The sequence below is a fragment of the Prionailurus viverrinus genome, chromosome B4, assembly GCF_022837055.1.
Source record: "Prionailurus viverrinus isolate Anna chromosome B4, UM_Priviv_1.0, whole genome shotgun sequence".
Classification (NCBI taxonomy): domain Eukaryota; kingdom Metazoa; phylum Chordata; class Mammalia; order Carnivora; family Felidae; genus Prionailurus; species Prionailurus viverrinus.
Genome location: NC_062567.1, coordinates 86308921 through 86321011, shown reverse-complemented (window position 1 = coordinate 86321011; position 12091 = coordinate 86308921). Strand labels below are relative to the sequence as shown.

General features: G+C 36.9%; 1 pseudogene; it reads left to right on the top strand.

The window, feature by feature from the left end:
• Positions 1–8576: 8576 nt before the first annotated feature.
• LOC125170647 (60S ribosomal protein L23a-like) lies at positions 8577–9266 on the top strand (annotated as a pseudogene).
• The last annotated feature ends 2825 nt before the right edge of the window (positions 9267–12091 follow it).

Below are 12091 nucleotides of genomic sequence, written 5' to 3'. Positions count from 1 at the left end.
GGTCATGTAATCATAAGATCAATAATAATGATGACAATAATAACTAAAGTTTTTGGACTACTTTCTATGTGGCAAGTACTGTACAGTGGGCTTTGACTGTAGTATCTTGTTTAACGTAAAATAGCCTACACAACTTGCATCCATTCCATCCAAAGAAGTTAACTGTAATGCAACATTCACTGAGCCTCCCCTAATAGGCCTGTGCTGGTCACCAAAAGGGGAGTGGAAGGTTACAACATGCTTGCATACAAATTGATTCCAAAGCTAATGACCTTATGACATTTTCTGATTTTATCCTTTCTTTGCTTCTATTTTAGATGAAAAAACAAGTTTAGGGCAGTCAAGTGACTGTCTTAATTAAGTTCACACAACATTCAGGGACTGGAGGTAGGAGACAAGTTCATTTTAGCACATACACTTTCAGACTTTTGGACTTCTACATATTGTGAAAAATAGCATCATGATGTGCATTCGACTTTGTAATATGAGTCAACCGTGTGTCTCACATATCTTTTCATGTCAATAAATACTTTTCACACACAAAAAACCCTCTCCTGTAATTCATATACACACTGTCAATTTGAACACTTTTTTTTACATGTTTATCCACAAATCTTTTATGTTTTCAGTTAAATCTTTTAAAAGTTGTTTGTTTGGGGGATGCTTTTCCAAACAGGCCAATATTCTTGAGACCCTGAGAACTGTGAACAAAGTGCCTAGTTGAATAAACTTGTAATATGTCAGGGTGAATCACAGAGCTCAAGGACTTTTGTGGGGGGAATATATGATTTACTCTGCAAAAATGAGAGATTATCTAACAATGTGCAAGATTTGTTTATACACATGTAAGTGTCCATTTCTATACATCACCTCATGCTCCAAAAGGAGTCTTTCCTCCTAAGACAAACAATTCTCTGCCCTCTGGCTTTAGCAATCAGTCAGGGAAGAGTTACTCCCTTTTGGTCTATTTCCAGTTAATGGAGTTAAGGTTTGGGCTCTGGGCTATGGAGGAGTTTCTTTTAGTAAAATAGACTTCCCCTGGGAAGGAGTCTTTAGTGTACTTTTGAGAACAACTCCGTTGTCGAAGAGCACTTCCTTTAAAAGACACTCTGGGTGTTTTATTTATTTAAAAAAAAAATTTTTTTTTTCAACGTTTATTTATTTTTGGGACAGAGAGAGACAGAGCATGAACAGGGGAGGGGCAGAGAGCGAGGGAGACACAGAATCGGAAACAGGCTCCAGGCTCCGAGCCATCAGCCCAGAGCCTGACGCGGGGCTCGAACTCCCGGACCGCTAGATTGTGACCTGGCTGAAGTCGGACGCTTAACCGACTGCACCACCCAGGCGCCCCGACACTCTGGGTGTTTTAAACACATCATTTATAGAATGTGTCTTCCTGAGGATTCAGGATATTTAGCAATTTTGCATTGATGAATCTGATGGGAGAGTCCCTGGTACTTCCGAGATGGATGGCTTGTGTATACTTGCCAAAGAGTGATATTACATGACCTCAGAGGCAGAGAAGAGAAGGGACCTAACAGTGGTTTCTAACTGGGGTGGCACTTTACATGATGGAAGCATCTGGCTAGGTGTTGGGAGAAATCTCATGCTATTTCAATAACTTGGGGTCTCCAAGTATTTATTGCCTAAGACCTATTCTGTGTTATATCTGGCAGATCTATGTTAGCTAGAATCATTCCACTCAAAATGCCAGCAGCATTTCGTTGAAAAATCTTGAAAGATCCTAGGTTCTATGAAGACAAGTAAAAATTAAAAACAAGAAGCTTAGTTCTCCTTGTTGAAAACAAAGGAAGAGATTTCCCTCGGTTCCTTCTCCTTAGAGTATTCACTTTAGAAAATTGTAACATTAAGTACCTTCTCCTCTCTTTGAGATGTACATAAATCCTTTGGAGGACGAGGTAGGACTTTTGTCAGCCTTGTGAACCAAGAAGATCTTTTTCAAGGATCTAGGAAAAGGAGCCAAAACTTTGAAATGTCACGTCAAGAGAGATATCACTCCTCTCTTATAGTTTCCGTGGAGATAGGTGCTTAACTTTGGGTGTCCGGCTCAAAGTTGCAACCTTTATGACCTCCTGTCATAAATATATGAGAAGTAGTTTCTCCTTTGGAGAAAGCCAATTAGCTAACACAGATGGTCACCTCAATTACCAAGCAAGTTTAGGATGAACTATGTATGAAAAACTGTGCTGTCAAGTTCTCTCACTTGAGGGCTCGTTATTATTTTGAAAACATGTACATGATAAGTTCTATCTGCTTAGCTCTGTGAAAGAGTGAGATTTCTTCCCGTTTGCAATCTCTTAATTGAATGCTTGTGATGTGAATCACATTCTGGTTTAATGCCATAAAAATGCTTTCTTTCTCTATTATCTTTGCAGAGAGGAGAGAAGACAGAAGATTTGTTTTTTTAATTATATTTTCCCAATAGCTTCTACGGCAACGGGAAAACTAGAGTGCACTTATCATTCTTGTTATGTGTCTAGGGAAGTAACATATGAGGGTTGCTGAGGTTTATTTGGTCACTCCGTTTTCCACTGATCAAGGTGTTTTTACAATACTACTATTTTCCAGGTTAAAAAAAAATTTTAATGTTTATTCATTTTTGAGAGAGAGAGAGAGAGAGTGAGAGAGAGAGAGAGAGAGCACAAGCAGGGGAGGGGCAGAGAGAGAGGGAGACATAGAATCTGAAGCAGGCTCCAGGCTCTGAGCTGTCAGCACAGAGCCTGACATGGGGTTCAAACTCACAGACAGAGAAGTCATGAGCTGAGATGAAGTTGGATGCTTAACTGACTGAGCCACCCAGGTGCCCCAGCGATAACTTTTACTAAAAGAAAAATTTTATAAGGTGGAATAGGTGGGCTCATCATGAAGAAATTTTCACCAATTTTCTCTTTCTTATCAATGGAATCTTAATTTTTTTGGAGGTCTCCATAAACATTATATTTTTCTAGACTTCCTTTCATTTAAAAAAAATTTTTGTAATGTTTATTTATTTTTGAGACAGAGAGAGACAGAGCATGAATGGGGTAGGGTCAGAGAGAGGGAGACACAGAATCCAAAACAGGCTCCAGGCTCTGAGCTGTCAGCACAGAGCCCAACGCAGGGCTTGAACTCATGACCACGAGATCATGACCTGAGCTGAAGTTGGCCGCTTAACCGACTGAGCCACCCAGGCACCCCACTAGACTTCCTTTCAAATAGAAGTGGCTATGTGACGAAATTCTGAGCAATGACATTAAGTAGAAGCTATTGAATTGGATTTATGAGGAAGTTATTTCAAACAGCTTTTGCCCTTCCTCCCTTTCTCCTTCATTTCTAGTTGGCCTGGAATGTGGATGTGATGACTAGATGTCTAGCAGCCATCTTGGGCAAAAAAGCAACTACAAGGATGGAAACCATTCACTGATGATGGTGGACCAGAAAGATGAAAGTATGTGAGGTGTCTGACGGCTACGGAGCCACAGTACGGGTCCTACACTACTTGCTTCCTGATATCTTTGATGTGAAAGAAATGTAAACCTCCATCTTGTTTAGAAATTTCCCTTTGCCACCAAACCTAATCCTAATTGATTTAGGATTCGTTCATGCATTTCCCTTTGAACAAATTAAATATGAGGACACCCAGATGTAGATATCAAGTGTATAGTCAACACATGCTTGGTAGGTTCTTCAAGTGCCAAGACACAGTGGGTGCTCAAAAAATATTTATTTAATGAGCTGAAGAGAGAGGTCTGGAGGTAAGAAGTTTTTGAACGATTGGCCAGTGTGTGGTGGTTGAAGAATAACTCTCCCTAATGGGGATTATGTAGAGTAAAAAGACAATCAAGCATGTTATAAGGACTAAGATACAGACATTTAGTAAGATGTATTGAGTTTTCTCGTTCTTTAACATAAACCTGTATTTCCATTTATTCAAGCCTTCTTTTTATTTATTTATTTTTTTATTTAAAAAAATTTTTTTCTAACGTTTATTTATTTTTGAGACAGAGAGAGACAGAGCATGAACAGGGGAGGGGCAGAGAAAGAGAGGGAGACACAGAATCAGAAGCAGGCTCCAGGCTCTGAGCCATCAGCCCAGAGCCCGACGCGGGGCTCGAACTCACGGACCGGGCCGTGAGATTGTGACCTGCGCTGAAGTCGGACGCTTAACCGACTAAGCCACCCAGGCGCCCCATTCAAACCTTCTTTAATGTCTCTGGTAAGCTTATAATTTTATCTGTGCTGGTCTTGGAAATTTATTGTTGGGTTTATGCCTAAGTATGTTGTACCTTTTATTACTATTATGAGTTAAATTTTTGAAAAAAATCTTTTTTTTCTTTCAAAAATGTTTTTTAAATGTTTATATGTCTTTAAGAGAGAGAGAGACAGAGACAAAGCAGGGGAAGGGCAGAGAGAGAGGGAAACACAGAATTTGAAGCAGGGTCCAGGCTCTGAGCTGTTGGCACAGAGCCTGAGCAGGGCTCAAACTCATGAAGCATGAGATCATGACCTGAGCTGAAGTTGGATGCTTAACGACTGAGCCACCCAGGTGCCCCTTTTCTTTCTTTAATGTTTATTTATTTTTCAGAGACAGAGAGAGAGAGAGAGAGAGAGAGAGAGAGAGAGAGAGAGAGAGAGAGAGAGGCAGGCACCAAGCAGGGGAGGGGCAGAGATAGGACAGATGATCTGAAGTGGGCTATGTGCTGACAGCAGAGAGCCCATGTGGGGCTCAGACTTACAAAGCGTGAGACCATGACCTGAGCCGAAATTGGCCACTTACCCACTGAACCACCTAAGCGCCTCAAAAAAATTAAGTTTTTCAACGAGACACTGATAGTGTTTTGAAAACTATGGAAGCTTCTGTGTTGATCTTTTGTCTAACCACCTCTGCCAGACTGAAATTTCTCAGTTGATTTTCTAAATTGATAATATCACTTCAAATAATAATAGTTTCATCTCTTTCATTTTTATTTCTTCTCTCTTATTTCATGGGCCAGCATCTCTAATACAATGATGTATTGTAGTGCAAAGAGCAGCCAAACTTGTCTTATTTACTTGAACATTTAATTGAAATGCTTCTAACATCTCATTATTAAGCATGATTTTCATTAAGGCATTTTGAAAAAAAAAACATGCTTTATCAAGTTAGAAAATTGCCCCCCCCCCCCTTTTTTTTTGGCCAATGAGCAATACTTCCAGTCCACATCCTGGATCAGTTTCCTATTTCCATCACTTCCAGTCATATAGCACCTTTGATATGGCCCATATGTCCCAGAGATGTACCTAATTTTGTGCACCTAGTATGCAAGCCCTCTCTTCAATGCTTCAGGTATTTTGTTAATTCCTCACATACATTTTCTGTTCTGCTGAGAATTTTTTTCATTTTAGAGCATGGCTATATATTTATTATCGTATTATGGTATCTTTTATAATATTTCTGGGAACATGATGCAGGAAGGGAACACTGAGGTGTGCATTAATTTGGAAATGTTGACAACTGACAGTCTGCATGAGCATAGTAAATGTTTATAAGAATTTAATAGAGTTCAAAGGATTTATTTAAGACTTTATAAACTTGATCAACTTTAAAACTTTATCAACTTTAAAAACTTGAACATTTATTGTTAAATACTTGCCTTCTATATGAACTTTGTGTAATATATCAACTGTTTTAAAAACAATGTATTTTTAAATAGTACTTCAATAGTTATTGACATAAAAATTCAATATGTGTTTTGTAATTTTTTTCTTATATCAAAACGTTGGAGTTTTAAAAAGTATATAGATTTCTTAATTATGTTAGTCCTTTCAAATGAATGGTGTCTTTCAAATGGCTGATTTCTCATTTTTTCCATACCATGGTTAATATAAACTGAATAATAGTAATTGTTGGAAGTTGTTGAGATTTCATTTGTGGTCTAGTATTTTATCAATTGTTGTAAATGTTCCTTTCATTGGTGTTTAAGAAAGGATGACTGTTAAATCAAGTTTATTGGTTGTTAATAATTTTCTCTATAGTAACTCTGTTTTTGTCTGCTTGATATTTTGAGAAGTTAAGCTCTGTTCTACTAATAGTAAACTTCTCAAATTCTCCTATAAGTTCTATCAATTTGCTATGCTTAGATTGAAGTTGTGTTATTAGGTGTACAAGTATTCATGATATAGATTAATCTTAGGTTTGAAAATTTTATTACTGTAAATTTCCAGTACTTTTTCTTTGATTCTGTCTTATTTGATTTTAAAATTCTTTGCCATTCTTCTTTACATTAACATTTTTACGTTCTTTCTTTTCCTGTCCTTTTATTTTTATACTTTTCTATACCAATTTGGTTTCTTATTTATAAAGAGAACTTGCCTTGATTTTTAAAAATGTTACCTAATAGTCAGTGTTATAATAAGGAAGTTTATTTATATTTATTTTCATTACTGCTATGTTTCTAGCCATTTAAATCATTTTATTTTATGTTTTACACTGTATACTTTTCCTATTTTTCTATCCTGACTTTAAATGGAATAATTAAGTTTTCCTTGTTCTCCTTTTCCTCTGCTGGATATATATTATACTAAATATACATTTTGTTCTCAAAATATTTAGAATAAAACCCTTATCACAAAGTAAAAGTTTAACATGTTTTACTTCCTTTTGTACTTCACTTCCACTTCCTTTCTGCTTTCAAACTTACATTTTGATACAACTTGGACTTTTAGATACAGATTTTTTAAAAAAGATCAATGAATTTTGATACTCAATAATGTTTTACTCATTTTTTCCTCTTCATTATTTGTTGTATTCTATTCTTCTTAGAGTGATTTTTCTTGTCATAAAACATTTTCTAGTAACTTTCCTAAAGATAAATGATGAGTATTAAATAGTACTTCAATGCTTGAAAATGTGTTTTATTTTGAATCAAATATAGATCTCTGAGTTTATAGGTATGGTAGACTGCAAAAATGGTCCTGATTCTTTACTCATCCCTGAATCTATGGCTTGATTCTGGGCTTGGGTCACATGACTTGCTTCAGCAAATAGGATGGTAGTGAATACAACACAAGCAGAATATTGAAAGGCCCTTATTTTATTGCTCTTGTATGCAGCCATTGTCTGGAACCAACCTAGCCCAGTTATCCCATAGGAAGCCACCCTAGATTAGCCATACATAAGGATGAGCCTGCCTGAGACCAGAAAAATCACTGAACAGAGTTGAGCCTCATTGGCTAATTTGCAGGCTGATGAGCTAAATAAATCAGTATTGTTTCAAGACTCTGTTTTGGAGTGGCATTTTTGTGTCAGCAGATGACTGACAAAACAGGTGTCTTTGCCACTTGGAAGATATTGTTCCATCCTAAACATGGTAGAACTGTTGATAAGTATAATAGAAATGTGATTGCTTTTCTTTTAAACACTCTGTAGATAAAAACTTTCTGGACTTTTCCTTTGCCAAGATGTTCAGAAGTATATAATATATCTATATCTATATCTGTATCTATGAACATATATACATACACACGCTCACACTATATCTATATCTATAAAACTATTATTTTCACTGGATGCATTTATAAGCATGTTAATGCAAAGAAAAATATATGCACGAATACTGGGATACAGATAGAGGAAAAGGGAATATTGTTTTCAACTCAGCGCTTCAGACTTGTACTGAATGAACAGTCAAGATGGAACTGGAAGAGTTGAGTTAGGGCAATGGCAGAATACTGAAGTCTACTGCTGTAATACAAATTCCTAGACTGGAGTGAAGATCTAAGGTTCACGGTATCATATGTTTCTTGGCTTTGGGTATCTGCCTATAGGATTACCATGTTGGGGCTGATAAACCCTAGAGCCCAAAAACCCATTTTTTTTTATAAGACTCTACCCAGAGTCCCCAAATCTGTAACAATAGGAAGGGGTTGCTAATGTTAAGAGAAATTCTCCCCCATGCCTTTCTCACAAGTGATCTTCAAGAATAAATGTAGGGATGATCGATCATTCCAGAGAGCAAAACTAAGGACGTTTTTCCTTTGGCGGACCTTATTTGTAGCTTCCTTTTCTCTGCTAAGTGAGTTACTAGATCTGTACCCAATTTCTATCCTCAAAACCTTTTTGACATTCTAAGTAATTCAAAGAACTGGTTACCAGAATTGCTAGAATATGTGTTCCATCAAAAGGACAAATGAATCTTAGAGTATTTAAAAATTAAACAACAAACAAAGCAAAAACAGTTATCTCAGTTTCTGCCTTTTGTTAAAAAGTTGAATTCATGGTATTTTTCTTGCTCTTTCTTTTCTTTTATTATTTTTTTACCTCTATATCTGTATCTCTATACATCTGTTCTACTGAAGTTCTAGGAGTAAGAAAAAATTTGTAGTACACTACTTATCCCAACAACATTTATAGCTAGTAACCATGTTAGCCCTATGACCCCATTGGTGTGATGGGGGAAGGGGAATAAAGTGAGATAGACCATATCAAAGAATCCAAAAATCATGATAAAACTGATAAATTTCAGGTGGCAATATATACACATATTTAGGAATGCAGAAGGAAAAAAAAAAAAAAAGAAATGGCTCAAGAGTTGAAAATGGCAGTAAGCAGAACTGTTTTTTCCGGATGTATCTTTTGGTAGTATTTGATTTTTGAAAACCATGTACACCTATGAACCATTTGTAACTAGTTTTGAAAATAAAAAATATATCTTTGATATTATTCTATTGTCTATATAATGGAAAGCTATTTTCAAAGATATAACAGAGAGGAATATAAAGGAACTATAGGGATTAGTCTCTGAGTCCTTTCAAGAAGACAGTGCCAAAGGCAAAGAAGGAAGCCCCTGCCCCTCCCAAAGCCACAGCCAAAGCAGAGGCTTTGAAGGCCAAGAAAGCAATGCTGAAAGGGGTCCCAGAGTCACAGAAAAAAGATCTGCGTGTCACCTACCTTCCCATGGCCCACAACACTGCATCTCCAAAGGCAGCCCAAATATCCGTGAAAGAGTGCCCCCAGGTGAAACAAGCTTGACCACCATGCTGTCATCCAGATTCCCCTGACTCCAGAGTCAGGTGTAAAGAAATTAGATGACAACAACACACTTGAGTTCACTGTGGATGTCAAGGCCAACAAGCACCAGATCAAACAGGCTGTGAAGAAGCTTTATGACATGGATGTGGCCAAGGTCAACACCCTGATTAGGCCCCGTGGGGAGAAGGAGGTGTATGTTCTACTGACTCCTGATTGCGACGCTTGGGATGTTGCTAACAAAATCGGGATCATCTAAACGAAGTCCAGTTGGCTACATATCAATATACATTTTTCCACCATAAAAAAAAGAATAAGTCTCTGAAACAGGTTTTTAAAAAGTAAATGTATCAAAGGGCAACCTACTAACTTCGCTTTACAAAGGGACATGAGGATAAAGGAAAAAAGCAAATGATCATAAATCTCCAAACAGATGGAAGAAATAAGATTAGAATGAAGATAGATTTTTGCTTTTCAGTTTAACAGAAATCCAGTTCTTTTTATATTTATTTATTTATTTACTTACTTATTTACTTATTTATTTATGTATTTATTCTTGAGGGGGGGGGAGAGAGAGAGAGAGAGAGAGAGAGAGAGAGAGAGAACGAGCAGGGGAGAGGGGCGAAGGGTGAGAGAGAGAGAATCTTGAGCAGACTCCACACTCAGCGCTGAGCTTGATATGGCGCTTGATCCCACAACCTTAGGATAATGACCTCAGCTGAAATCAACAGTCAGATGCTCAAAAGACTGAGCCACTCATGTGTCCTAATACAAACCCAGTTTTAAGCATACTATTACTGACATGGAATTAATACTCCAAAGATCTGTGTGTCAGCAAAATCACTTGTAGAGAAGCTGCAATTTTATATTCTTCAAGTTAGTAGATTACATTTTGATTTTGAGGAAAATGGAATTCAAGAGATTACAAAAAGGATACAGAGCAAAATTATAAGAAGTCCATTAAGATATTGCCGATAAAACTAATGAGATATAAAATCCAATACAGATTTATTGTTTTGGAAAGGACTCATTGCCAAAGATCTCTAGAATGAAAAGGTCAGCAAATAGAATAATAAATAATATTCTATAAATAGGTGCAATGAACCTAAAGACTGAAAAGGAAAAAAAATCGTGCCATAAATAGTTTAGAAGCTCGCTTGTACCTCAGAATGAAAGGTCCATTGATAAGTGGGGATACCCAAAGAAGGAACTTTTTAATGAAAAATTTTGGTAAATATTGATATATTTGGGTTCAAATTCAGATATTTTTTGTCCTTTCTTTTGTGTACCATCCCATTCTAGTTTCTTTCTTGTCTCCTTTCCTGCCTTCATCTAGATTTATTACTCTTTGTCAATACACTGTTTCCCCTCTATTAGTGTGTATTTTTATTAAAGATACATTTTAAAATATACCTTAATGGTGATACTAACATTTGAGAACAAAATTGATAATGTCAATTTGAAGTGCAACTTATTCAGCAATTCACTTATGTGCTATCCAAATACACTCTATGAATTGCAGAATATATTCAAAGTCAATTAATCCTACACTGACTCTGGGTTATAATATACGCAAGGAAAGAAGAGAAAAACAAACCACAACACTAAAATGAAACCTTTAGACTTAAGCACTCAGTCTTTTCAAGCAACTACAAACCAATAATACTGTGTCTATACTATTTCTAACTTATGTTCATATTACCACTCTGAAATCTTCCAGATATTACTATTAGATCCAGACTATTGTTTGTTACAGCAAGCATTCTGTATGAACTTCATGAATTAATCTCTAAATAATTTGAAACAATCAAGCTATATTACCTGTTACAATGATAACGTGGGTGTGGAACAGTTCCATTTCTGAAGAGTGTTTACACAGGCGCAAGTAACCCCAACTTCATTAGGGAAGTCTATAAATAAAAATTTAATACCTTGAGAGCATTCTTAAAATCTCATCTGCTCCTGTCCTAAGCCTCTAGACAGATGCCATTACTCCTATTTTGTTTCTAAAGGAACTGAGGCCGAGAGTAGTAAAATTGCTTGTTTCCACTCTTACAACTATTAATAGAGGGAGAAGGGAGAAAAGAGAGCCTTACAGTCTTCAAGTAAAATATACTGATCCTCATTCTGGGTTACATCGGGTTAGAAGTTTTTTTCATTGGAATGGATGCTGCGGGGCTGCTCCCCTTTTATTACTGACAGAGGTTTCTCTAAATGGAGGGTGACATGCCTCCCCTGTGGGACCACTGTCCAACCCATGCATCGTCCCTTCAACTACCCTCTCAGAAAAGGAGCCCCCACACCCTCCTGCTGATGCCTTGCTGATCAATAGGACATTGAACTTGTTCACAAACTGGTTCATGGTGTTGCACGTTTTGGTGCCAAGGTAGGCCTTGAGTCCCATGTCAATGAAAAGCAAATAATCCTATGTAAGCATTTGGGTATCTGTTTCTCCATCTCTTCAAAGTTGGAATACTATAGTTATTTCTGTCCCGTTCCCAAAATCAAAGGGAAAAGAGAAATTTACACTCTTTAGTGGAAATGGTTTCTTTCAAAGTGAGCATTTCATAATCTTCAATCTCCTCCTGACATTTACTCATCTGGTAGCTAGAGGAAAAGAATAAGGCAAGAATGGGTTCAATTTTCAGATGTCTTGGCACAATTCCTGTAATTCTTCTCTCAATTTCTCCTTTTTTAAAGTTTATTTATTTATTTTGAGAGAGAGTGCATGAGCAGGGGAGAGGCAGAGAGAGAGGGAGAGAGACCGAATCCCAAGCAGGCTCTGCACTCAAACTCACAAACTGTGACATCATGGCCTGAATGGAAATCCAGAATCAGACACTTAACCAACTGAGCCACCCAGGTGCCCCTTCTCTCAATGTTTTTTTGAGTGGGACTTCTGTAGTTATTTCTGACCATGTGCAGTATAATACTTCAACCCATTCTAATATACATGTGTTTTTAATGAATAGTTGATTTTTATTTTTATTTTTCTTATTATGAAAATATTTTAATCTTTATTTATTTTTGAGAGAGACAGAGAGAGGGAGAATGAGCAGGGGAGGGGCAGAGAGAGAGGGAGTC